The sequence below is a fragment of the Gorilla gorilla genome, chromosome 1, assembly GCF_029281585.2.
Source record: "Gorilla gorilla gorilla isolate KB3781 chromosome 1, NHGRI_mGorGor1-v2.1_pri, whole genome shotgun sequence".
Classification (NCBI taxonomy): domain Eukaryota; kingdom Metazoa; phylum Chordata; class Mammalia; order Primates; family Hominidae; genus Gorilla; species Gorilla gorilla.
Genome location: NC_073224.2, coordinates 30,590,215 through 30,614,994, shown reverse-complemented (window position 1 = coordinate 30,614,994; position 24,780 = coordinate 30,590,215). Strand labels below are relative to the sequence as shown.

At 39.6% G+C, this 24,780-nt stretch overlaps 1 protein-coding gene and 1 long non-coding RNA gene across 3 annotated transcripts in view; both read left to right on the top strand.

Annotated features, from left to right (window-relative positions):
* The window catches only part of LOC134758811 (uncharacterized), a 34,732-nt gene extending 15,678 nt beyond the window's left edge, over positions 1 to 19,054 (top strand). The window contains exons 2-3 of the long non-coding RNA XR_010134439.1: positions 16,573 to 16,618; positions 17,664 to 19,054. This is a non-coding gene — a long non-coding RNA (uncharacterized lncRNA). The remainder of the gene's footprint in view (positions 1 to 16,572; positions 16,619 to 17,663) is intronic.
* Positions 1 to 24,780, top strand: part of ESRRG (estrogen related receptor gamma) — a 591,615-nt gene that overhangs the window by 57,192 nt on the left and 509,643 nt on the right. The gene's annotated exons all lie outside the window — the stretch shown is intronic.

Below are 24,780 nucleotides of genomic sequence, written 5' to 3'. Positions count from 1 at the left end.
GTACAGAATATATAACTTTTTTAGGTTTGAAGTACCATTTATATATTTTTTTCTTTAGAAGCTGGATCATGTTGAGTTCTATGTTATCTCCAGTTCAAGCAATTACAACATTGAACAATTTAAAACACTTTAAAAAATCCATCTTATGGACAATTGTTGTCTAGTCATCCTGTATTGACCATCAATCTTGAATTGTGAATCCTCAATTGACTCAAAGTTCTTTGAGTCTATTGTTTTATCCTCCACTAGAAGTAACTGGGAAGAATGCACTATCTACTCAGTATATTTTTACAGAGGAAAAAGTGAGGCCCAGAAATGGTAAGGGATCGGATCCAAAATCATAAAATGAAAGAACTGAATGGTCAGTGGAGAACTTACTGAAAATTTAATTTTCAGTAGTTAAAAGGCAAGGAAAGTAGAAAAGGCAAAAATTCAACAGGTAGCTTGTTAAAGAAGGTATTTCTATTTTAAAAAATGTGATTAGTATTGCATTCTTTATATAACATAGTACCATATTTTTAATTGGTCAGATTTGAAGTGACCAACTCATTCTGGTTTGCCCAGGACAGTCCTGAATTTAGCACCTTAGCAAGGGGAAAATTCCACATTCACAGAAAGCTCTTGATCCTGGCAAACTGGGGCAGTTGGTGGATTAGTCTGTTCTCATGCTGCTATAAAGAGCTGCTGAAGACTGAGTAATTTATAAAGAAAAGAGTTTTAATTGACTCACATTTCCACAGGGCTTGGGGGGCTTCAGGAAACTTCCAATCATGGTGGAAAGGGAAACAAACACATCCTTCTTCACATGGCATCAGGAAGGAGAAGAATGATAGCTGAGCAAAGCGGGAAGCCCCTAATGAAACCATCAGATCTCCTGAGAACTTATTATCGTGAGAATGGCATGGGGGAAACTGTGATTCAGTTATCTCCCACTGGCTCCCTCCCACCACATGTGGGGATTATGAAAACTACAATTCAAGATGAGATTTGGGTGGGGACACAGCCAAACCATATCTGTTGGTCTCTGTAAATGTGTCCCCCCAAAATATGCTACAAAATTAGATTAAAGTTGTCATATGTTTCTCCCTTGTCTGAGTTTCTTCATGCTAAGCCATTTTCTCTTAAGAAGAGAGCTGAAAGCTGTAAGGTTGAAATGTGTGTAAGCATTGCTGCTACTCTAGTTAGACAAGGAAAAAGTAAGCATTGAGTGTGGACTCTCCTTTCCTTCTCTTTCTGCGATTCTCCTCTTATTCTCTCCCAACACCTTTAGGACAGTGGTGGGAATATGAAGATTGGTAGGGGAATTCTCTCTCAGTGCATGTTTTCTGGCACTGTGTTGAAGACTTGGGTATTACTGTAGTACCCGAACCCTGGAAGGAGAGGTGTGAGCAGTGGTTGGCAAGCTGCTTTTGTAAAGGGCGAGATAGTAAATATTTCAGACTTCACTGGTCACACATGGTTTCTACAACATAGTTTTTTTTAAAACAACTCCTAGAAAATGTAAAAACTGTTTTTAGCTTTCAGGATATATCAAAACAGACCATTGACTAGATTTGGCCTGCAAGCCATTGTTTGCCAAACTCTCCTTTAGAGCATGGCTGTGCAACAGAAATACAATGTAAGCTACATTTTTAATTTTAAATTTTCCAGCAGCTTCATTTTAAAAAGTAAAAATAAACAGGTAACTTTAATTTTAAGTCTCATGCTCTACTGACTGAGCCAGCTGGGCACTGGTGATTTTAAAAATGCATTCTGTTTATCCTAAATATTAGCATTTCAATGTAACTAATACAAAATTATGAATAAGATATTTTTGCACTTTGGAGGTACTCTCTGAAATCCAGACTGGCCACATTTCATGTGCTCAATAGTCACTGCATGTGGCCAGTGGCCACCACATTGGACAACACAACCCTGGAACATGTTTATAATGTAAAATTTGACAAATGCTCAGCCCATCTCCTTTAGTTTATTGACGCATCAGTGAGCAAAGACAAAAATAACAATGAAGACCTTAGAACTGGGAGAAGGCTTAGAGATCTTGTCTAACCCTTTATTTTGTAAATGAGGAAGCTGGGGATCAGAAAGGCTAAGTGGTATGCTCAAGGTCACACAGCTAGGCTAGCAGCAGACCTCATACTATAACTCAGGTTTCTAGACCTGCCAGTGGCCTTCCCACCACACTGTGAAGTTTTTCATAGTTAAACCTAAAAGGTAAAGTGGGATTAATGATTCTCTACCTGGGAGTCATAGAAAAATGGTTGATTTTCGGGTAATGGTGGTGTGTTTATCCCATGCGTGGCTCAGTGTCTGGTTCTACTTATGGTCTGCTGCAAATCTGTGAAAGGTCTGGTTGGGAAGAGGGCTGTTATCTATGGCCACAGAGAAGAGTGAAGGGACAGGGAGGCTTGTGGTTTGATCACTTGGTTTATGGTCATGTCCATGAGAGAGAGAGACAAAGAGAAAGAAAAAGAGAAAGAGAAAGGGAAAGGGAGAGAAAGAATCTCTGTGTAGGCACTGCCTCTGCACCACCTTATTCTGTCTTTGACATGGTCAGCATTCCAGTAGAAGGTGGAATCTAGGGCTGTAGTACAGTGTGCTAGTGAGGATACCCAGCTTCAGTTTTTCTCTTTTCCCTGCCTGGGAAATGCCTGTCCCTGTGCTAAAGGGAGGGCTAAGCTGAGTAAATATTAGTTGTGTCATCAAAGCAAATGGAAGAAAGAGCGTTTCATTGCTTTATAAGTAACCTCAAACCCGCGCCTTTCCTTAGCCATTCCTTTCTTTTTGGTCAGCTGCATTTTTATTTTTTGGACCTGACTCCTTTTCTTTTCACTTAAGGGAGTTGCAGACCAGCTAAAGAATGTTATGAATAGGAAAGGCCTGTAGTGCATTTAGCTTGGGAAAATATCCCCTAGAATAGATTGTTTCTGAGTCAAGTGTATAAATATTCTGGCTCAAGACTATACCCTTTTTCTTAATGAATTGGTCTGGCGGTAGTTAAAGCCAAGTGTGGTCTAGCAGAGTGCTCCAGAGAGAAAATTGAATGGACACAGAGCCCAGTCATAGTTTTCAACTTTATATAATGCGTTTCGCAACATATTAGAAAATTAACTTGATGACAACTGGCAGGACCTGTTGTGTAAGTCAGTCCATTTGGAAGCAGTTCAGTGTCTTTTCCTGCTTCACCTGGGCCTCCCTACTTAGTGAATTTTGAAGACACAAACAGCAGCCGTGGGCCTGCTCAGTTTCCTGGTGAGTCATTCAAGTTTTTCTTCCCTTACAGTTGGTTTCTGAGCTAGTGAGTATAAAAAAAGGAATTTTTCATGGACTACTTTAAAAAACGACTGCTAATCAATTTTTCTTATTATTTTATGCCCTCTGCTTTTACACTACCCCCACCAGCTGGTTAATCATGCAAAAGCTGAACACTTCATTAGCTAGTACATGTTCGCCCATGGGCATTTCTGTAGTAAATTAGTTCTTTCTATTTATACAGGTAAGTCATGGCCAAAAGTCTTATAAGATGCCAAAGGTAAGGGTTAGAATTAATTTCTTCTTTTTTTTTTTAAGTTTTTCAGAGAGCTCGTTTTAAACTCTGAGCTGTAATGGTACACAATTACTTTTGAATTAAAGATAAATTAAAGATAAAGAGGGGTCCAGTGTTGTAGCATAGAGATGGCTAACATAGCTTTTGGTGCAATGCTTGCATTTCAGAAAGCAGGGCATAAAGTGCAATACTTAGTATTTTTTCAAGGTAGGGCCTAGAAAACAATTGGGAAGAGGCTTTTTCAATGCAAGTACAAGGCAGGATAGAGGCTAGACAGAGCCATCAATGAATTCTGTGCTAGGGTTGGTGCCAGATGCCCATGTAATTAGGCATATAACCCATGCACAAACCTATGAACTACCTGTGTATTTTTTGCTATCTTGTGAAAACTTCCTGGAATTTGAAAATATTCTTTGCCAATTTTATTTTGTCAGAAAAACTACTTGTGTAATTGGAAGGAAATAGTGATGGTGGACTCCTAAAATGTGCTATTCCCAAAGACATAAAATTGAACCCAGAAATTTCTCTCACCCCTCTCCTGGGAGAAATTATTTTCACTAGGGGCTCTGCAATTTTGCAAATTCACCTAACAGGAAAAGCTCAGGCCCCTCTGAACTTGGCATCAAATATCTTGACATGTCTGTCCTCCAAAGCAGTATTGGACTTCTGTATTTACCAGCCACAATTCTTTGCAGATATGAGGAGAGTTGCTGTCTCCAATGTGGGTTCTCTCAGTCTTTCCATTTTCTGTAGAGCCTTTTCAGCAGGAGCATCTTCTGGCAACACCTACTCTAGTTGTTCCTTGCATGTTTTAAGTCCTTCCAGGTCTATACATGGAGAGGTAATGGAGATAGAGGCTGAATTAATTTCTTCCATAAAGCTGAAGTAAGATGCTATTCTGTAAGACCGATATCCCTTTGTAGATTATAATGAGAATGTACATGCACTGCGGAGGTGATGGGGTGGGGGCGTGTATAGAAATTCTAGACATGGGATCCAGAGGGAAATGCAAGGCCAAATCTGTGCGCCACTTGAGTTTTTGTGATTCTCGTGACAGTTTCTAGAAAATGGAATGAATTTCAGTTGATTGTTGTTTGTTCTCTTTTCTAACCCTGTTAGTAAGGCATTAGTTTAGAAAATCTTGGTAGGCATAGAGATTGGGGACAGGCTGCATTGAGGCAATGATTATACACAAGGGATACTCTTAATACAGAGGCTTCTTTTATTCATTTAACCACTAAAGGTCAAGTGTTGTCCTGCATTGTTATTCGTCTACTTTATCCTGTCATATTTTTATGCCTGGGGTTTTCATAAAATCCCATCCTAAACTAGGAACCCAAGCTTTACCTCCTGTGTTCCACCTTCCTTCTGATCTGTGGGTAGTTTCTTTTTGCATGGTAGGCTGATGATTGCTGGGAGTGAAACTTTTTCTTTTCACATATAGCTTTAATTCCAGTTTAATGGTGTGGTTTGCGGCTCTCTGCTTGCAGTTTCAGTTCCTGTTTAAATACTAAAATCTATTGTTTGTCTCCATTTCTAGACAACATAATTGTGTTGCTAACTGGCAAGAGCAATTAAGTGTACAACATTATGAAGAAATAAAGGTTCCAGGCCCTAAGATTTAACTCGATTTCTAATTACACTGAATCACCTCTGTAAGGGTGGTTTGTAAGGGCTGAAGAATGTATGTAACGAAGAACTAGGGTGTAAGGAAAGAGGACAATAATTCAGTGGAGTTTTGGTGAGCTGGTCTTCTCTAAGGGGGTGCTTGTCATTGAGCAGAAGATTAGTGACTATTTCTATTTATAATGTGGGTTCAGGATGTATTTATTCTTTTCTGGTTACTGGAGACAGTAATTCTCTGTGGCTTTTCTGGAATTACTATAGACATTAGGAAGTTGTTCTTGGGGACAGTATGTTTGGGGAACAGAAGGAACATGTGGCCTTTGTGGTGAGAGATTTAAAACAAAATCTACACAGAACATTTAGAATTCTTACCTTTAAAGATACATCATTTCAGCCAATCTTGGGGGACTTGACCTGCAGTAAAACCTTGAAGGAAAAGGAATCTTACATAGTCAGAGAAAATCTGGCAATTGAATAAAACCATGATACCCTAGACTGGGCTTCTCTCTCTCTCTCTCTCTCTCTCTCTCTCTCTCTCTCTCTCTCTCTCTGTGTGTGTGTGTGTGTGTGTGTGTGTGTATGTGTGTGGTCGGGGGTGGGGTTCTCAGCCAGGATTGACAGGGTGGTCCTTTTGATGGAACACAATTTTTCCAGCATTGGGGACTCTGCATGGAATGTTTATTGCTAAGCAAGTCATCCACATGGCACTGTAGGCTATTTGTGTGTAACAGTATGTTGCAGGCTGCAAAGTTAATGTGGTTAATATTCAACTGAACTTTTGGGGGGTGACTAATCCCTTAGGCAGATTTGCCAGGAAAGGCTACACATTAATAGTACTCCAAATTAGATACCCACAAGCGGATAGCCACATGTGTTATCAAATGGGAAGCATTCCACCATTTCACCCAAACTCAGGACCTAGGTACTATTTAATAAACTGTAAGCTGGAGCCCTCACCTGCCTTGAACCAATAATTCTTTGGGAAGAAGTGAGTCACCTTGAGTGCACATACATTTTACCTATTCTTTAGTTAACTCTGAGTGGTGTCTTCAAAACTCTTGCCATTTGCAGGGTCTTCTAATAAATGTGACTGATTTGGTTCTGATTCTCTGCTAAGTTTAATTGAAATGAAGCATTTCTTGGCATCTCTTCCTTTTCCTTAAAGGGGAAGATGTTCTGTCCCTCCATTTGGCCAATGGGATGGATCCAGAAGGGCATCTAGTCAGCAGGTAGAGCTGTGGCTGTCACACAGGTGTCAGGTCAAGCTCTTTTTATGCCTCCAACTCAGACAGGAATTAAATCACGAGTTGCAGAAAGTTGTGTGGGGCTCAGCAGGCCAGAAGAGAGGTCAGGCTACTAAAGACAAGGTGTTAAGTCACCATGCACGGCTGACCTCAGTGGATAAAAGTGGGGCAAAGGTGGTCCTCTGCTGGGGGTCATGGGCTTAGTTCTTATCATTTTACAAGAATTTTCCTTTTTTGGCTATTTCTTCTCTCATCTCAGGCCATGTATTATTCCAGATAGTAATAATGTATAAAAGAGAGAATAGAAAAACAAAATGAAAATGACTTACCAGGACTATGGAAATTAAATGGTAGTGTAACTATATAACCATATGTTAGATATTTTCCAAGATCTCCCTAGGACATTGGCATGGCCCTTCCTCTTAAAAACAATTTATTAATGTAATAAACATTCACCCAATAATTTTCAGGACATTTGACTTTGATTATGTCCTGATCCTGAGTTTCTATAAAGTAGATAGGGGCTGTGTTTGGACCCATAAGGGTATGGCCAAAGACAAGGGGCCAGGCTTGTAGAGATTATGCTTTTTTTCTGGCAAACAGCTTTGGCAGGTGGGAGGAAGAACATTAGCATGCTAAAATGACTAAAATAGAGTTTTCAATGATCTGTGGACATTCTTTGATTTCCCCACTGTCTTTGAAAAAGACAGTTAAATTTCTTGTGCATATACTTTTTTCCCAATTGATTTACCCTAGAAGTTAGAACCAAAAGCCCTGGACAGACTTTATTTATTTAGTGTAGAGGTACAGAAAATAGCCAAATCAGTTATCTTTTATCAAACCATTACTTTTTTTTTTAAAGCAGAAATTTATTTTTGGCTACAACTATTTGAAATAGATGTCACCCTACTAAGCGTTTATTTTTAATGACTGAAACTGGCAAAATCATTCTGCAGAAACATATGCTAAATAATTCTTGCCTTGTTTTCACAAAACAAAAGCACTCTGTGGATGCCTTTTCCTGATTCCCTAGATTTCTAAATACGTTTTTTAACCTGATGATGCTGTAGACTCTGGGACTTATCGAGCACAGCTGTTTGGCTTCAGCATTGCTCCTGGTCCCTTAAGCCTTTTAGCTTTGGGGTCCTGAGCAGGATAAAGAGGAAGGTGGTGAGTGTATGCAGGGGCTCCACAGTCCTGGTGCTGCTTCTTCCAAGCTGAGTGGCCTTGGGCATGTTACTAAAACTCTTCATGCCTCAGTTTCCTCCTATGTAAGTGGAAGGATGTTTTAAAGTATATCTCTGCTGCTAATTGGCTGAGTAATCTGGAACAAGTCACCTAATCTCTCTATACCTCAATTTGCTCATCTATAATAAAACACAGACAATAATAGTGCCTCCCTCATAGAGCTGTTGTGAATATCAAATGAGGTGGTGAATATTAAAGCTCTCAGAATAGTTCCTGGTATAACAAGTGCTTATTATTCCTACAACTGCTAGGAAGGAAGCCCTGAGACATAGTCAGGGAGAACTAAAAGATGATAAAGTGGTTGAGAAGAAATGGGGACAATAAAGGAAAGATGGGGTGGAGAGGAAAAAAATAGAGATTAAGAATTAAGAAAAGAATAATTGCATTTGATGGTGATTTTGAATGATGCTCATGTCTCCAGGCTTTGGTGTGTTTGTCTCTTACATGGGAATTGGAGTGGGTGTGGGTGGGTGGTTGTGGAGGGGGTGATTGGGAAGGTCCTTCTTGGCACTAACTTCTCTGGTGTTGTCCTCAGAAACAGCCATGACAAACTTCCTACCTGTCCTAGCCTGAAGTTATGCAGTGCTCTAATTTTTTTTTTTTTTTTTTAAATGGACTCTCGCTCTGTCGCCCAGGCTGGAGTGCAGTGGCGCAATCTCGGCTCACTGCAAGCTCCACCTCCGGGTTCACACCATTCTTCTGCCTCAGCCTCCCGAGTAGCTGGGACTACAGGCGCCCACCACCACGCCCGGCTAATCTTTTGTATTTTTAGTAGAGACGGGGTTTCACCGTGTTAGACAGGATGGTCTCGATTTCCTGACCTCGTGATCCGCCCACCTGGGCTTCCCAAAGTGCTGGGATTACAGGCATGAGCCACAGTGCCCTGCTGTACAGCTCTAAATTTATTTGAAAACCCCCTACAGTTATGTCCCTGCTGTTAATCACAAAACCATTTTGTGTTTCAAATGTATCTTTTAGGTTTGCGATATCTTGAATTTCCTTGTATGTCATGACTGTATCTTCTAGCTACCATCTCTGTTTAAAGGATGGCTCATCTGCTCATGCATTGCCATGCATGGTGACTTCACAGACTGATCTGGAACTAGTTAGCTCTGATGGACAGTTAGGGATGGCTGATGTTTGACAGCGGTTCTGATTATTGGGTGGGTAAATATTCTCCTTTCCCATCCCTAACCTTTAGTTTTTGGGGCAAGGGTCGGGGTGGGGAAGTGAGTGGGCAGGGAGCAAATCATTCCGTGACAGAGACACGCCAAGGAAATCCACACCCTTGTGATTGTTCCAGGAAAGCATCTCAAGGAAGGAGGTTTCCAGAGTTGTTTGAATATGAGTGGAAATTACTTTTTAAATTGCAACTAATGTTATATAAATTTTGCTTTCAAAGATTTTGCCCTCCTTCCAAGTAATTCCAGAAATGACAAAAACCCACCCTCTCTCCAAAGGGTGATTTCAGTGTCTCCAGGCTCTACCCCTGCATTGAAGAATTGGCTTCGTGGCACATCAAACTTCTCCCATAAGAAGTGGGAGTAACTTGAAGCTCCAGGAAACTCCCTCTGGATGCCATGTAGGTGCAGATAACAGGAATAGTTTCCCTGAGAGTCTCTGGGAACCCTCCTCCTGGTGTCTGGTATTCTGCTTTCCTTCATGTACCCTCCAGATGGGCCTTATTGGTTTACGTGGTATTGATGTACGATTGCAGCTGATTCCATTTCTGAAATATATTAATGGAGAGGTAAATTGCAGGAAAATCTTAGGGAATCTTTTAGAGACACATTGGTTTTTGTTTAAGCTAGTGTACATTTTGATAGTACATGCATTAAATTAATATATTGCATTACCTTCTTTTCTCCATTGTGAATGGATCTTGGCCAGAGTAGAAACAAGTAATGGTTTGATAAAAGATAACTGATTTGGCTATTTTCTGTGCCTCTACACTAGATTAGTTTTCAGAAATGTGTTCATCCCAGCACACAAAAGGAATATTTATTTAGAAGACAACACTAACTTAAACTCTAGGTTCCACTGGATTGTTAGTCTGCCTCCTTTCCTGCCTTCCTTCCATCCATCCTCCCTGCCTTCCTACCTTCCTCCCTCCCTTCCTTACTTTCTTCCCTCCTTTCCTCCTTCCTTCTTTCCAGCACATACAGCTTGAGTGCCTACAATGGACAGGTATTGCTCCAGATGTGGGGGATGCCAAACTGAACAAAACAAAGTGTACATTGCTTCCTAAAGCCCTAGAAGGGCCATTTTACTCGGTCATGAAATGCTACAGTCACTAGACATACCTGTTGAGATGTCAGGCAAGCACAGGGTCGATGCTCCCATTAATCCAGCCTGGGCAACTGCTGTTACTGCAGCATTCCAGCTGTGAGGACCATTGGGAAAAACTCATTAGCCGTAAAGTACAATCAGCATTAAAAAAAAAGTGACCATCAGTAAATTTGGGAAGTCTTAGTTTTAATTTCCTCACCTCACTGTGTGCAAATGAGCGACTTGCCGTTTGCATATGGGAATCCTGTCATTACAGTTTCAGGAAGTGATTTGTTAATAATCAAGTTCTCTGAATGGCCCTAAATCGGTAATTGATGTGGGTCTGGATAAAGCAACCCTTCCACCCGCCTATTTTGGGAACCATTTTTTTGGCAGGGTCTGAGCCCGAATGAAAACTAACCATCAGAACAAAATTTAGGACAGCTGGGATGCTTTGCAGCAAAGACTTTTGGCTCCACAGTTCAAATAATCACAATAGCAGCTCAATTTAGCCTTTGGCTGAATGGCTTTGGCAGGGCACAATGAAAAATAATTATTTCATGGCCTGCTTATTTTTCCCTTAACCAATAAACTCTCAGACCTCTTCAGGCTTATGTAAATATTCTGCTGTGGATGAGACCGAACACACCATAATATCCCTATTTAGGAAATGATTGTATTTTACCCTTGTGGGGTGGAAAGCAAAACTTAACAACTTTTTGCAGTATCTATTTAGAATGGGGAAAAGAGAAAAGATGGGAGGACATTTAAGAGCTGGAAAGCGAGCCCATAGTCACAGCTGCAGAGGAAAAAAGTTTAAGTCCCAGGCCCTCACTTAGAAGACAGGGCATTAGGATGGGTTATTTTATACGATGTCGAAGGAACAATATTGCACAAAGGATGCTAAGTGTAGTGTAATATCAGCAAGAGACAATGGTTCAACCCTTTGTAGCTGCAGCTTTTTAGACTATATATAACAGTTCTCAAAACTTGTTATTAAGTGCTTGCCTGATTTGCTCTCATTACATTCAATGTGCTGTAACTCTCTGTCCCTGTTTCGTAAGTCCTTGCTTTTGCCCTGGGTGATTTGAATGGAGTCATGGAGAGGTGGATGGGATAAATTAAGCATGGCAACAAGCCTAACAGCTACCCTAGACCTGAAGCCCTTCAAGGTTTTTGCTCAAATCCCATCAATCTCCTGCATTTTATATCTGCCTTTTCAGGTCAGCTGCATCTTAGTGCAGGGCATCTGTGCCACTTGATGACCAATTCCTATTCAATGAGAGTCCATGGCTTTGCAGCTCAGTTGGTCAAAGCAGAGTGTTAATGAGATCGGTCATGGGTTTGATCCCTGCAGGAGCCAGTTAACTCCATTCTGTCCCATTAACCCCTGCCAGCTGCCTTAGGTCATGGGTGGAATGGGGTGAGAGAGTGTGAATGGCTCACCATGAACCATCCACTCTACTGGGCAACCAGCTAGTCCCACTAACAGTGGGTCCGGAGTGTTGTCTGTGAACGTGAGGAACAGCAGATGGGTCATTAGAAAAAGAGAAACAACCATGAGCCTAATGCTATTTCCTCTCCCTTGTGTGAGTGAGTGAGTGTATCTCTCTTTCTCTCTCTCTCTCTCTCTGTGTGTGTGTGTGTGTGTGTGTGTGTGTGTGTGTGTATGCGTGGCAGGGTTGGAGGATGGGGGGGTTCTCCTAGTATGAAAGGGTAGTGTTTCCTTGCTTTGAAAACCCTGTACCAAATCAAGCTCATACTATGATCCTCATGATCTGGGTTTAATGAGTGGCATTTCTTCTCAAAGTATCTTTAAAAAAATTGGTAGTCATGTCATGCGTCAGGATGAATTTCTAAATGTAAATGAGATTCTCTCAGTAATTTATTTACATTTGTTTTCAGCACAACAAATGAGACATCACGTAGCTTCATAATTTTCCATGACCGAGTCACCAGCATGCAGTGTGTAATTTACCATGATTTAAGATGCTTATCCATAGATTTTTCAACAGCACCTTATAAGTCTTAAACAAGAGAAAGAGCTCCTCTGTCCCATTTCACTTCTTGTTCTCCTTGTCCTTGCCCCCCTTGAACAAGTGTTCTAGGCCCTCTAAACTCTGTAATTGTGCTTTCATCTTTGAAGCATTTTGTGTGGAGGGTAGAAGATACTGGTCATTTCTCCATTTCAAGTAGGGCTGTTATCAAGACAAAGCTCTGATATGCAGGAGAGGAAGGTAGTATTTCTCTTGGATATTAGAATGTGTGAACTTGCATAAGTTACCTTTCAAGTCTCAGTTTCTTCATTGTAAAATGTTGTGGTAGATAATCCCTACAGTTAAGCAATAGCACTCTAGGCCAAGGCAGAAGAAGATAGACTGTGTCTGATGGACAAGTGAGTATTTTACAAACTCCACCCAGAAGTTCTGCAAATTTGTCATATTTTACTGGGGCTTTCCTACATTTTTATTTTTAAAATATGGTACTGTGATATCAGCTCTCCTTAGTGATTAATTCATTGTCACTGAAGTGCTGTTTTTCCCCAGGATTATTTCATGCCTCCTTATTTATTTGAGCAAAACCATGTGAGGGAATACCAGGACCTTTGTGATTCGGGGAAGAGGAGGAAAGGGAGAGTGTTCTGTCACTTATTCTGTGGCTTTGACTGAGCCTGTGGCTGAAGGTCCATGGCAAGTAGTATTAGGGATACCAGAGTTCAGGTCATTTTATCTGGGTACCTGATCCTCGGGTAAAAAAGTACCATGCCCTAACTCCAAGCAGTCACCCAAATCAGTACATTAGAAATACTTTCTAATTAGAGCTAAGATGTAGAAAGAGATTTTTGAAAGTATGTTCTCTAAGTGAAAATTTTTAGTTTTGTTCAATAAACAAGAGCTTTCTATGAGACAGACACTATACTAGTCATGGAAGATGAATAAGATAAGACAGAGCCGTTCCCATCTGGAGATGACTCTGCTCTTCCTAATGTAAAAAGAAACCTGGTTTCTATAAAGACAAAAATGATAAGTGGAAGAAAAGAATGAATATGACAGGCTCAGTGTTTCCTAATACATAAAGTATCTTTAATTATTCATCCCAAATACCCTTGGAATGTACTAGTTAGTAGTGTCTCTGAATAGTATCTGAGTCCTTCAGACATGTGTTTTGGTCCTTGCAGGTTTTCCTGTCAAGACTATCCTTGCACACTCTACGCATTTTTCTTTCTGGAACATTTTTCTCCTTACCATGGATATGCTTGTGTGGTAGATGCCAGGGATTTTCAGACATTGGCATGTAGAGCAAATGTCACGAACACATGAAGTAACTCCCCTGGAAGTGGTGGGAAAGTCATGCCTTTATGAAAAATTCTATGGACCTAAGTCCTCTCTCTGCATTTTTCTCTCTCTGAAAGCTTTCCAACTTGAAAGCAAACTCTTGTTGGCTAAATTCTAATCTTTGTCTAGTGCTAGTGATACCTGCTTAAATGCTTTGTATTTCTTGTTTTAGGAATAGACTAAGGTAAAAAGCAGAGAATTTTGTTCAACTTGAGCACCAGACTGTTTAATAGTTCTTCCATGAGAACTACAGTTAGAGAACAAACCTAAATTTTATCTGAGAAATAAAAGACATCTGAACTTTTCTCCAACTTTAAAGTTAGTGAGTGGTGGCTTTTCATATACCTTGAACATCTGTAGTTTTGATGAAAAGTTATAGGAAGCACTTTTATTCATGAAGCAGATGCTCACTAAGCACTCACTTTGTAAAGTGCCTGTGCCAGTTTGCTGTACCAGGGATGCCTATTTAAGAGTCTGGGAAGAGGAGTAGATGCATAATTATAGCAAGTAATTGTGCCATAATGCGGTCCACGTGGCAATGTGATTAGGGCATGATAGCTGCTGGCTTAAGACGGCATGAGTGTTAGAAGAAAGGTGGAAAGGACAGGGTGGACTTCAGAGATGAAATTTTTTTTTGAGAGGATGGACAAAGGATGAGTAATAGTTACTTGGCAGACCTAATTGGGGAAGGACAGTCATAGCAGAAGGGACGGTGTGAGCAAAATGCAGAGGTAAGAAATTGTATATTGACTTGTATATTCACTGTGAAATTGTATATTCACAAATGCAAGTCATTTGGCTGGACTGAAATATGGGCTTTGTGGATGGGGAAGGAGGGAGCCGAGCAGCAAAATGAGGCTGGAAAGAGAGGCAGGAACCAGCTCAGAAAAGGCTTTGTGCACGATATTAAAAAGTTAGATCTTTGTTGAGTAGAATTATGGAAGGGCATTGAAAGATTTTAGCAGAAAGGTGCCACATCTAAATTTTCATTTTAAGAAGATCTCTCACTGCTAGGTGGAGGATGGGTTGGAGGGAAACGGGACCAGTCTAGGAGACTGTCATCATATTTGGGAGTGTTTGTCTTCCTATTATGCTTGAAAACTTGTCCTAGCAATGTGGAGACTGGAGAGTATTAAAAGAAGGGCAATGGAATGATAAGTTTAAAAAAAAAAGTTGAGGTATTAGATTAGGAAGGAAAGTGAAATGAGAATAGTTGAGATGCAGAACAGCTAGGAAGACATTTAATAACTATTATTTCCATAGTAAAGTGTGGCTTGTATGTTGGTTTATTAGTTCAAATGCAAAATCTATTTATCCATAATTCTGAAATCCAGAAAAAGTTGTTGTTGGTTTTTATTTTTAAATTTGTTTTATACATTTGGCCACAAAACTTATTTGGCAGCAAAATCTGACCTTGACTGACAGCAGGCAATTTATATTCTTTTGTTTATTCCACTAAGTGTCAATATTCATATCTTTTGCTGCAGGAATATTAACGTGTTTGATTATGGCCCTGCTGAGGGGTTATGCAATCGATGATGTGTGCCTTTTGTTATTGCTGTTTCTGCTACTGCTGCCACTATGAACTATTACTGTCAACTAACATTTATATAGCATAATAGAGTTTTCAGGATATTTAAGAATTTTTTATTTTAATTGATTTTTTCCAGAAATCCTATGGGGTAGATATTATTCTTACCTCACTATAAACACATGAAGAAAACTGAGGCATAAAAAAGTTAGGTGACTTGCCTAAAATAACAAATTTGGGAAGGAGTCAACCTGGAAATTAAACTCGAATTTTCCCTCTTTCTATGACTTTAAACAGGATAATCCAAAATGTCCTGAGAGTGAACACTGCAAACAGTGGAGTGGTTTTCTCCTTTTTTTTTTTTCTTTTTTTTGAGTTCTGCAGATTCTCTTTTCTCTAGGGATCTTGTACATAAAAAATCAAGCTAGATTCAGTTGTGTCTGATGTGACTCAGATATGATCCTGTCTGACAGCAGCATGAATAATAACATTTTCATTTATTCTCAGTGTGAATGAGGCTGAGAGGGGTTATTTTTATTATATTAGGTTTTCTGCATTTGTGTATTGGTAACTTTCACTGTAATGTATTGCATTTTCCCCCTCCCTGGGTAGAAGCTGTAGTGAAAAGACTAGTGTGATGGCCATAGATTACACTCTACTCCACAAGATAGTACAGCAGTACAGCTGGTCATTGGATAAGCTAACTGTCTACAGTTCTAAAATAAGAAGCTTTTTACTTGTATATCATAGCAGAGCATTCTATCCCAACTTCTGATCTATAGCATGCTTATTGCTGAAGTCAACATCCTAATGCTACCAAAAAGTAAAGCCCTACATCACTTATTGATTTGCAGTCTGTTAAAAAGTGACAACAGGCTTTTCAGTTATGTCTCTTAGTAAAAGAGTTTACTTATTGGATTTTCAATTTTCCTGTATTGCATGAGGATAAACTGTATGGATGTATGCCTAGATATATAGGCATTGGATATTCTAATTGACAATTACAGTTTGCAAGTGAATTACATAAATACTCATTGCTTACTCCAGATTAATAATTTAATGTCATTGGCCAAATTGGATCCATTTATAGCAAAATATAGCAGAACACCTAGCTTTAGAGATATGATCAGCAAAGTCAAATAGAGGAGATATAAGGAAAATCTCTTTTGATGGTTCTTTTCCGGAATTTGTAGGTAAATCATTTATAAGCATGTGACTACAGGGAACAAATGCTAAAACAGGATTTCCAGCCCAGATACTTTCCCCTAGTGAGGATAATGACAATGATGTTGAGGATGATGTTGGTAACTGGTAGTAGAAGTTGGAGAATGAAGGAAAGAAGGAGAAGAAAGAGGAAAACAATAATAATAACTTAGATTTGGAGAGTAGTTTACAGTTTTTCTAAATGCTTTCTGGGTTGTAGGGAGGCAGGGTGTTGTTCTGAGGAAGAGATGGTCTCAACTAAATTGTTACTTGCCCAAGATCACATATCGGATCACATGAGAGCCAAATTCTAGCTCATCTGACTCCAAATTTAGTAATTGTTCCATTATACAATCTTAAAAAAAAAGGAAATGACACTTGGCTTTATTAAAAATGTACAAATAATGTTATACTTGCAATGAGTAAGCTGCAGACTATCTCAGTCTGCATTATGATAATATATTCTCAGCACTTTTTAACATTTTCTTCAATTGAATTTTATTCTCACACTATCACTCGCTTCTTTTCCTAACCTCTTTTATTTTGTTCATCATTTTTCTCTGTTCTAAGATCTCCCTTCCAGTCTACTCCTGAAATCAGCCATAAGAAGGGGAAGGTAAGATCGATACAAACTTTCTCGGCATATTTCTTTCTCACTTTAAATCTAGCCGCCCCCGTTCACCTGAGGTGAGCAGTTCGAGGCCAGCCTGGTCAACATGGTGAAACTCCATCTCTACTAAAAATACAAAAAAATAGCCGGGCGTGGTGGCATGCGCCTGTAATCCCAGATACTCAGGAGGCTGAGACAGGAGAATTGTTTGAACCTGGTAGGTGGAGGTTGCAGTGAGCCAAGATCATGCCATTGCACTCCAGTTTGGGCAGTAAGAGTGAAACTCTGTCTCAAAAAAAAAAAAAAAATCTAGCTGCCCCCTCTCACCCACCACACAAACAAAACCTGAGGTTCCTGAAATATCAAACCATGCTTGCCATACATAATTAAGATCCTCACAAATCTCTTGCATGTTGTATAGGTATTTTCAGGAGGTGAGAAAATATGATGGAGTACACAATTTTAGTTAATTAAGGAAATTTCCATGTATCAAGATGACATAAACACTTAGAGATCCTGTGTAGAGAAAAACAACCCTATAAACCTCCTCCAATGGAATGATGAAAGAAAAGATACTAGTTTGAGCCAAGTTTCAAGGAAATAAATTTATGTTTTATATATTTTACTTTGTCTAAACTATGAGTTTAATTCTTGTTTAGGTAGTGTACATCTGAAACATTATTAAGGTGAAATTTTGCTTTTCCAGCAGTGTCTGGATGATGGCCCTTAACAAATGCAAAATTTGACATTCATGTAAAAGGAAGCAAAGAAAGACCAGTGAAGAGATGGTAGAAATTGAATGCAGCCAGAAAAACACAAAATAATGCAAACAATCAGCCCCTGCACTATTTTCAGAAATCCAGAAGCTAACCTACATGGGGTTCTGCACTGTGTGGGTATGTGGAGTAATATAGGGAGGCACCTGTTGTCGAGAAAAGAGATGATTGGATTCGGGTTCATAGAAAGCTGAGTTTAGAGAAGGGTTGATCTTCTTTATTTTTAGAGCAGATTGTTCAATGGGGTTTCTGCTTTTTTTTGTCATTTTTCTAAGTGATGCTTGGAATGTATTCAGAATTCAATTGGTTTGGGAGCTGTAATGAATCGCTGTGGAATGAGCAACCTGAGAAATAGAAGATTTGGGGCTGACTAGGATTTGATGTAGAACTCCTGCATCTTATTTAATCATCTACTCAAATCTCGAAGAGGCTACTAAAGGTAGAGAATAAATAAATGAATAGAGATAAAAATAATTGAACCCAACTTAAGTCTAAGATAACTTATATGCTCCTCTTTTAACTTGCATATATTTTCTCATCTCCTGAATTTCCTCTTTAACATCCTAAGATGAAGAAGTTGCCCAGTAAATAAAGCACCAGGATGGAGCTTATAGGTCGCCCAAGTCCATGGTCACGCTAGTTGAATGTTTCTTTGGGATGACTGTTGGATGCCTTTTATTACTTTGATTTCCTTACCTGTATGATTTTATAGAGGACCAGTATCATAGGGGAAATGTGAAGAGCAAACAACCAATGAGAGAAAGCCATATTGGAAAGCACTTGTTTTAAAGAAAAAAGTTATGAATCCATATGCAGAACAGAGCAGTACAGAATGAAAACTATTGCAGGTTTTGATAGGTATGTTAGAAAAGAGTCACTGAACAATTTCCTGTTAATTCTGGGGCACTTATACTATTTTTAAAATATCCCACAAACCTTTGCCTGACAAAAGAAGAGTAGGAAATAAAGCCTTAGTCTCTGCAATGACAGCTGTTCCCATAGCAACGTGTCTGTCAGTCAACACCCACTTCATCCAGCTTCAGAAAACACCCCCAGAAATAAATGTCAAAAGTCTTATGCAGGTTCCAAATTTAAATCAAACTTTAAAATAAATTAAAATAAGAACCCAAACACCCACAACAGTCACAAAAGTAAATTTTGGAAGGAGGGAAAGGGGGTAAAAAACAAAGGTCAAAGGAATCCTCCAAGCAGATGCAGGAAGTCAAGGGTGGATAGGCACCCTTCACTCCTTTTGGAGCATCGCTCTGATAAAGCATTATTTACCTAGGTGGGCACTAAATGCAATCCGTTCATATCTTGTTCCTCTTGCTTTAATAGTTGGCTTTCATTTTCATGATCATCAAATCATATTTACCCTCTTCATTCACTCTGGTGTGCTAATGTTTCAGCCCCTCATTTTAATGGTAGGAGGTAACAAGATTCTAATTACCAGTCAGGTGGAGCACTGTGCTTGGCCACTCTTTCAGGGGGGATGACATTTAGCTAATAGTGACTGGCCCTCCTAGCAATTAAAATGATCTCACATGCCATCCTTAGGTCCTGTGTTGCTAATGTATGCTTCAAAAAGTAAGCACTAAACAATCTTTTATCCAGAGATGAAATACATTTAAAGCCTAATGTCACACTTCAGGGGTAAGTGATAGGTCTTAACCTCTCTTTTCTGTGAGCCCTAAATTATCTGGCAGAGAGGCATTTAAAGGAACTATAGATTGTCAGAGATTATGGACTGTCTGTCCTTCAAAAAGCTGTAATGTATTGAGTTTACTTATTCAAATGTCCATGGACATGGAAGCAAAACAACAAAAGTTATGCAATTTTACATTATTCTTTGCCAAATTTATACTTGTTACTTAACATCATGTTAGTTCTCAATCTGTTTTTTGCATTAGTGTAATGCAGTCTTCAAACACCCCTTTGACATCCTAAGGTAATATCTGCTTTGCTCAGTGAACTAATGGTCACCTTAGCTGCACATACTTTTTCCTAGCATCTAATAAAGAGAGCTGCTTATAGTTTTGTTATGGGTTGAATTGTATACTCCAAGAAAGATATTTTGGAGTCCTAACCTCCAGTACAAAGGAATGTGACCCCATTTGGAGATAGAGCCTTTCCAGAGGTAATCAAGTTCAAATGATGCAATTAGGGTGAGCTCCAATCCAGGATTATCCTCTTATAAAAAAGGAGAAATTTGGACACAGAGACAACATGCATAGAAGGAAGACATGATATGAAGAAACTCATGGAGAAGACAACCATCCGTAAGCCAAGAAGAAGAGCCTGGAACATTTTCTCACAACCCGCAGAAGGAACCACCCCTATCAACACCTTGATTTTGAACTTCTAAGTTGTAGAGCTGAGATAATATATTACTGTGGTTTAAGCCACTCAGTTTGTGGTACTTTGTTACAATAGCCCTAGGGCAAACTATGAATAGAAATCCTGAGGATATAATACAGTAATATTCAAAGAACTCAGAAAAAAAAAGGAGCAGGGATTCTTGCTCACTGGTCTGTGTATGAAATTAGCTTGAGAACTCTCTGGCCAAATTGTAGCTACTGAGGGCAAAGTGGGAGGCCAGTGGGGAGAGGCAGCTTGAGGAACCTGTGGAAGGAAAGGACGGAAGAAGTGTTCTTGTACTCTGTAATTTCCTTAGCCTAAACTTAGCCTCTGAGTTTGCCTTTTCTAAATTGCCAGTGTCAGTGTCATTTTCTTGCTATCAGTAACTCGAAACAAGGGTTTTCTAATACTATCTAGTTAGGAGCTATTTCAAATGCTATCGAGCTAGGTATGTAACAGTAGCAGTTTCCAAGATAACAGGTGGGGTTCATGAGCTTCTTTTTCCCACATTTTGTGCATTGAGAGTTTGGGGTCCCTGTGATCACTTCTTATCATTTTTATTATTTATATTTGCAGATATTGATTGCATACCTCTTATGGGCATAAACACTTTCAAGTTTTATTAAAATCTCAAATTCTCAAGGAAAAAGTCCTAAGTGCTGTAGAAATAGATGGGTTTCTCAGAAGACAGGCCAAAAGCCATTAATGGCAATCCACTAGAATGACGGTGTCCACATCAGAGGCAGATTTATTAAGAAATGGATGAAACTCAAGCTCTAGGTCACCTCACTTTCATGGGTCCCCTCCAAAGTTTTGCTTATGACTTTACATTTATATTTGTGTACTCATCTTCTTAAAAAGAGTCCCTTTTCAATTGCATGCATTTCAGATACCTCAAAACCTGAATGTGTCCCTCATTGCAATGACGGTGGGGCTTCTAGGAATATGTAATCCTGCAGAGGTGGTACAAGCTAGCACGAAGAAAAGTGAAAACAAGGTTGTATACAAAACTCGGGGCTAAAGAGATAAGTAGTTCAAATTAGGTAAGTACTAAGAAACTAGACATCCAGGCTGAGGTGGGCCAGAGGGTGAGCCTGGGAACAGAGTAGCCACAAGAGGAGGAAGGCAATCGCAGCCTGAAGCTGGGAAGTCAGGATCACAGAGGAATCCCTGGGAGAATTTAGATTAGGAACTAGATATGAGGTACCCACAGTGAGGTGTGTGTTTGTGCATATGTGGACATTATGTCTTCTCCAAGACAAAACCAATCCCAAAGCAAGGAGAGGAGAGGCTAGGTTCTCGACTGGACCTACTGAAACGAGGAGTGAAGTTTTTTTTATTTCCTTGGGAGAGTATCTAGCAAATGCTTTGCATGTAGGCAGCCAACTAATTAGCTAATGTGTAGAGGAAGTGGGATAGTATGCAACCATTTAGCCACTCATAGCCTCTGTTCCCTCCAGAGCCAGTGCAATGATTCAGCTTAATTCACAGTTTACCAAGTCACCATTCAGACTAGCTCCAAGGAAGGCAAGCCTTGGTTTCTAGCATTGTAGTGTCCACCAATAAACCTGTTTATTGAATGTCAGACAACTCTCATTTCACTTGGGACTTCCTTTTATGTTCCCGACAGAACCTAAAATCAGGAGAAACAGGTTTGGAAGACTGATTTTATAAATCACATTCACTTGGCATCTTTTAGTGATAGTCAGGCAATGTGTCATTTTTTCTGTAGAGTGTGTACGCAGCTGGGAAATGAGTTATTTATAATAATCAGACTTCACGTGTATGTACACATTTGCATAGTAAGCAGATCATATGGTACTATGAGTTGATGGCGTTTGGTGGTAACCTTCTTATCGTCAGTATATCTAAGCAGTTAATGTGGCTTGTTGGAATTTGCAGGCTGTTGCCCATGAATATTTTAGCCTATTGGTGCTGCAACCTGTCTACCAGAGATGAAAGGCATTTTAAGATCTAATCTGTCTCAAGGGATGGGTAAGGAGGTAAGGGGCTAATATTCTACAGAAGAGAATTAAATTTCCCTATCCTCTTAATTTTCCTACGTTATCTTCCTGGTCTACACACAGCTACCTTAATCATATTTCCCATAATTTTCCATTCAAGGTCATTGTTTTCCTGGTCTTTGCCTTTTTTATTCAAAATCTCTTGGCCTCTTCAGATAGTCATTCTATAGCTTCTTTTCACGGGGCCAAATTTGGTGTGGAGTTACATCTCCATCTTTCATTTTGTACCTTTGAATGAAAAGATAACCTCTGACAAGGCTCAGTTCTTTATGAAGATCACTGTCAAGCGCATTGCTTGATGCATGGCATATATGTGGGAGAATTCATTTGAACAGATTTTCTATCAAAGGATAAATACACCCGCAAATCACAATGGTAATCAGAGCCAGCCACCTCATTTCTGATGATTTTACAAATCAGTTGGTCTTCAGAGATGAGTCAACATGACACTGTTCCCACACTAAGTTGTTTTGGCTGCAGGGGTGGGGTTGCTTTTCACTCTTTCTCTTTAAAAATTTCAGCTGCATTTGTGAGTGTTTTCATCCTTTGCTAAAATATGTTTTTAAAAATGTGATTAACAGTCATTTTCAGACCCAGAAATTGGCTCTCTTTTGCCAAAGAGACACAGCATGAAGAACAGGCAAACAGCAAAATAATGCAAGAGGGTATGTTTATTCATCAGAAATTGTGTTAATGACTACATCTGCCCCTCTCATTTTGGACTGGCTGGGATCATCTCTGCACTTCTGATTTGCTGATGTTTCCCCCTACAGTGAAATCTCTTCGTATTGTACTCCATCAATAAAAAAGTGCCCATGGCTGGTCTAATGTTTATGCTCTGAGTGTAAGTCAGAGCAATTTAAAATTTGAAAACTATATTCAGGCCGGGCGCGGTGGCTCACACTTGTAATCCCAGCACTTTGGGAGGCCGAGGTGGGTGGATTATGAGGTCATGAGTTTGAGACCAGCCTGGCCAAGATGGTGAAACTCTGTCTCTACTAAAAATACAAAAATTAGCCGGATACGGTGGCAGGCGCCTGTAATCTCAGCTACTTGGGAGGCTGAGGCAAGAGAATCATTTGAACCCAGGAGGCAGAGGTTGCAGTGAGCCAAGACTGTGCCACTGCACTCCAGCCTGGGTGACACAGCAAGACTCCATCTCAAAAAAAAAAAAGAAAAAGAAAAAGGAAACTATACTCAATGGGATATGCTCATGGGAGACATGGATGTAGAGGTCTGGCACTCCCAGTGTTCCTTAAGCAAACTTTCAGGCCTAAAGCATTCTTGCCAAACACCGTGAACAATAGACAATGAAGCTAATGTAGTAGCTGCACATTATGGAACAATGGGAAGTTTTATGCTTGTTTTATAGCTTGCCATTTTAATTGTTTATGATTGTTTACTTTTCAAATGAAATTAAATCGTGAGCTTATTTGAATGACTTGGGCTGTCCCTCTGTGTCTTTTGGAATTGAGAGCTTTAAGCCTCAAAGCCAGTGACCTGATCCCTTAAAGGTGTGGCATCCCTTGTAGGCAAGTCTCAACAAAAATGTACATTATCTACCATCCTATGGAATGAATTTTAAAGAGCAATCTTCAATATTGTGCATTAAAAAAATAAGTCGACCAATATATAGATCCCGCTGTGGGCCCTGCATTGTGCTGGGTGCTGTGAGAGAGGTAAGGGGGTAATACCTGGTTTCAAGCATGTAGCATTTAGATGGATCACATTGACTCGAGCAGGAAGCATTTTAGTAACAAGGAAGCAAGGTGAAATTACGGAGATGCAAGTGAATGTGACATATTGAGCTGTAAAATATTTTTTACCATGAAGAATGAGAATATTTTCACTGCTTCCAAATAAATTTCTGGACATATACAAAAATAATCCCCTCAAATATGATCACATCAGGTGATCTTGAAATCTGGCCACTAAAATCTCTGATTAAAATCTCAAGATGGTGTTTCTTCAGTTTCTAAGCCCTGCAGAATATATCTGGTTTTTGGTGGGAAGACGTTCATTTAGCTAGCAGTTAGTTGGGGAATGCTAGTCTATTTAACTAGGTCTCTTTACCACAGAAACAAATGGAATTTGTTTCAACTCAATCACAGTGCAAAACCCTGGAGGTGTGGACTTAAGTGGTATATCAAGAGCCATTGTCCCTGATTAATAAAATAAAACCTTTAAGATTTCTGGTAGGAGAAGTTGGGATGCTGCTTTACATGGCAACTTGTCACAGATATCTGTGTTGCCCTTGGGGTTTAATTCATTATCAATATGTGTCTTCTCTGCTCTTCTCTCTACTCCAGGAGTTCTCACAGTCACTAGCAACACCAGCCTAGAACCTAGAGAGTGCAAACAATCTAAGTAAATGTAGTATGTTGGCTATGCAACTTCAAGGAAATCTTTCCCTGCTGGTTGCCTTCTAATATTCCATTATGTAGATATTCTAGAGCAGTCACTGGAGTCCAGGGTTTGAATTCAGTTGCTAGATTATACTTTCGTTGAGCATATATTCTGACTGTGGAGAAATAATGTATGGAAAAAGCTCTGCATTTGGAATCAGAGGTCTATGTTCCAGATCTTAGTTCTGCTACTGAGCTTTGTAACCTTGAACAATCCTTTTGCTAAGATTCAAGTTACTCATCTGTAAAATGGGGAGAATAATAGTTACGTTGCCCATATCACACAGTGGCAGACAGGCTGAAAGGAATTAAAAGGTGTAAATGGTTTGCAGTGGTGAGGATTTTAATGTCTGCCGCACTGGGTTTAAAGTTTCTGTTGTTGTAGCTGTTGGTTTATCTTAATTGCCTAGTTCTACTTTAGGATACATTTGAGCATAGCAGGTGAAAGGTAAGACTATAATGTGAGACTAGACACACTGTGCAGAAGATCTGATGTCTGTGGATCCCTTTGATAGATCATTCTTCTTGTTTGTATTATGGCTCTTCTCTTGGACTCATCTCTTAATGCTCTTACCTCCCCCTGCACCTGCTTCCACCTCAATTCC